The following is a 3,470-nucleotide window of genomic DNA, read 5'->3' as shown; positions in this document are numbered from 1 at the left end:
AGTGCGTAGTTGGATTAAGTACGGACCGCCGCCAGATGTATAGCGTATTCTAACGTATTTACGCATCCTGTGAAGAAAATTCTTGAATGTAATCGATAAGATTGTGAATACAAAACTGCGCCGCTGACTGGGATGATGTTAAATGACAAAATCAAAAATCTGCTTCAATGCATATGTATATATGTACCTTCCTGGATGAACTCATAAAGAATATGTTTATTCATGTTGTTATACTGCCCATAAATGGAAGACAGTCACATCTGCAAAAACGTGCAACTACGAAAAACGCTGTTGAAGTCACGACAATTTTTCTTTAATATTGAATCGATTTTGGAGACAAATCGTCCAAATCGTCATAAAATCACTTGAATGTACATAACAGAATACTTTTACAAGCAATTTGTTCACAAGTGACCTCAAATTTGTTCCAAAACTTAGAAAAACTGCCGAAGTTACTGATATGCGTTTATTTGTGCTTGAATAAGCAAGAATAAACGCATAACAGTCACAGGCACAGCATACCTTGATCCTTGAGTTGTCGGTGACACGGCAGCATTTTCAAGACCACGTGTCGTTGTTGTTTTAATAATTCACGTGCTCGTTCAATTAAATTGTTCAAAATGTCCTTTTGACGTAGGACTACGTCTTTGTTTACTATACTGGGACTGGGTAGCACTTTGTAAAAACGAAAAATAGAAGTGTAACGTTTGAATGAAATGTTTCAAACGCTAATAGCTACTATACTACTGAACGAAACATAACAGTTAATATGTCGTTGGATAGATAAAATGTCCAGCAATTTTATAGTAACATATTAATAATAATTTTTTATACGCTAAATAGTGAAAATGTGTGTAAAGTTTTAAGGTCGAATTTTCCCATACATTTCCCTTGTGATCGCCTAGCTTCACAGGCACGGACGACAATTAGATATACCAAAAGATTTGGATCCAAATGATAACCTTTGAGACCACTTTGCAAGCCACACCCCTTTTCCAATCCAATTGGCAACATCGATAGCAATTGACGGCAACACCGACCCCGAAGACAAGCGGAATCAGCGGGCAATGGCCAACGTGAACGTACGTTACATTTTGCATTATCTCCATCGCAGACATGCGAAATTGTTCGATAGCTTACTCAATCAGTGTCGGACAATCATTTAAGCAGCAGCAGCCGATATGGTTTCCTGCACCACCTACACTAGCTTACAAGTAGCAGCGGTAGTGCCAGTGACTATAAAATGGTACACTTGGTTCGCCGCCTGCTCATTTATCGCACGATCGCACTGACGGACGGTCAGTATTTTGATAAAACTAATCCATTACTACTTTACAGTTATTTGGTATTTCCTATCACTCCTATGCTTTTTCCAGCCATCATTTTGCAATTTTCATCGGTCTTGATCAATAACGGAGTAGCAACACACGGGCGGTATCTTATGCTTATGCTTATGCTTATTTGGTATTTCCTATCACTCCTGTATTAGCGGGTAACCATCATTCTAGAGTCTAAAGGACCGAATAGCGACATCCATCTATATATTGGCAACAGTAATTATAGTACTGATTTTTAAGAAGTGCTATCAGCTCAAACATAGTTCTTTTCAGGGCCACCAAACAATTTCAAACGGTTTTTTTCATAACCACCATTGATTCAATAAAGAATTAAATCAGAATATTTCGCTCTTCTTTTACAAATAAACACTCAAACAATGATACTCACAGATACTCAAATATGCATATGCCATAAATGCAGTTTGCATTAGTCTTTGATATAATGATCAGACATAAAGTTATACTTCATCGATTAAAACATGTTATCAATGTAATGAGTATTATATGACACAGTCCTACGTCACCCTTTCGTACAACCCTTAGGGTTGTATACCTTGTAGTTTTTGACTCAAATCTCTTCCTGGCCTTTTCTCCTTTTTATTGTAATTTGTTATCTTGAGTTTATAGTGAGGTCGCATGATGGGGTTTGTTTGACTCAGAAGCTGGTCCTGTGTACTTTCCTGTGTGTCCGGAACACTCTCAGAACGTGTCCGAGTATAACCAATGTGATCCTGGACACTATATGTAACAACAAATGAACTATTTCAAACTAGTTTTGCAATTTCGAGTACCGACTTAGAGATGTCACATGTTGTATTTTAGTTAAATTCAGAAACTGATCCCCGTAGAGGTATCTGGAACATTCACGGACATGTTTAGATGTGGCCAATGACGTCTTGAACACTTTATACGACTACCAATAGTTTAGATTTGCTAATCCATGTATTTATAGGTGTCACATGATGAGTTTGTTGTGACTCAAGGTGTTTCTATGTTCAAGTCCCATATATTCCGGAACTTGTTTCCACTGTAACTTCGGAATCGTACATCCGATTCAAATTCTCCTTGATAGTGTTCTTCTAGGCCATAAAATCTACCGTTTGGAAGTTGCTGCAGGCGAATCGGTCCAGGCATTTCTCAGAAACAGATGCTTATTGATATATTTTTACTACTGTGACTGTTATGCGTTTATTTGTAATATGGGACTGACATAGTTTGATATTTTTTTCAACATCTTGCGAACAAACATAACTTTTTTGTTTGAAATATTGAAAGAACAGTTAATTTAAAGATGAATCCCGGGTTTATCTCAAAAGTGGTGAAAAGTCAGATGGGACTGTTATGCATTTATGGGCAGTATATATAAATGAGAAATCTAAATCTCATAAAACTCTTACCTTTTTACATTATTTGCAAAATTTTATTACACTACACCTTTACTTAGATGTTTGCTTGTTATCACTTTAACATTTAAAGACACTTAACCAGAAACTCTTATAAAACAAAAAGAAAAATATTATTGTCAGAAGTGGGATTCGAACCCACGCCTTCAGAGAAGACTACGACCTGAACGTAGCGCCTTAGACCACTCGGCCATCCTGACTATTGTTTGTTCGACGAGCCGAACGCCAATGGCGGTCTATTTTCAGTCAAACCGGATTAGGCAGATTGATTTGAATTGTTAAGTCTGCATAATCGTCGCATCAATCGGTCCTGTGGCGCAATGGATAACGCGTCTGACTACGGATCAGAAGATTCCAGGTTCGACTCCTGGCAGGATCGAAGTTAACGTACTTTTTTGTAGAACTACGTAAGCTTAGTTTTAATCTAACGACCTATCTGAAATGTTATCAGAGAACTTGTCTTGTCTATCGCTGATTATGTCTGCTCACTTCGAATTGTGAATTCAAAACCGGATTCAATTTCTCAAAGCCAAGTTCCTCCGCTCCCGGTACGGGGATCTAGGTAGAGGACAGAACAAACGAATCCGTTGGAGGGTTACACACAGCAGAAAAGTCCAGCGGCAAGTTTTTTCCTCGCTATTGATACTCTGTCAATTTTTTTATCCCTCTGCCGCTGCCGATTGCTGGTTTCCTTTCGCAACCGAACCATCAGAAATAGAGATAATGTGCA

General features: G+C 38.1%; 2 non-coding genes across 2 annotated transcripts; one reads left to right on the top strand and one right to left on the bottom strand.

The window, feature by feature from the left end:
* Positions 1–2,857: 2,857 nt before the first annotated feature.
* Trnal-cag (transfer RNA leucine (anticodon CAG)) lies at positions 2,858–2,940 on the bottom strand. Its single transcript has one exon. It is a non-coding gene; the product is annotated as a tRNA-Leu (tRNA).
* A 106-nt stretch (positions 2,941–3,046) lies between these two features.
* On the top strand, positions 3,047–3,119 carry Trnar-acg (transfer RNA arginine (anticodon ACG)). The gene has a single exon. It is a non-coding gene; the product is annotated as a tRNA-Arg (tRNA).
* The last annotated feature ends 351 nt before the right edge of the window (positions 3,120–3,470 follow it).

Source organism: Sabethes cyaneus, chromosome 3, assembly GCF_943734655.1.
Source record: "Sabethes cyaneus chromosome 3, idSabCyanKW18_F2, whole genome shotgun sequence".
NCBI lineage: Eukaryota > Metazoa > Arthropoda > Insecta > Diptera > Culicidae > Sabethes > Sabethes cyaneus.
The sequence above is the reverse complement of the archived record's forward strand: the minus strand, read 5'-3'. Positions and strand labels throughout refer to the sequence as shown.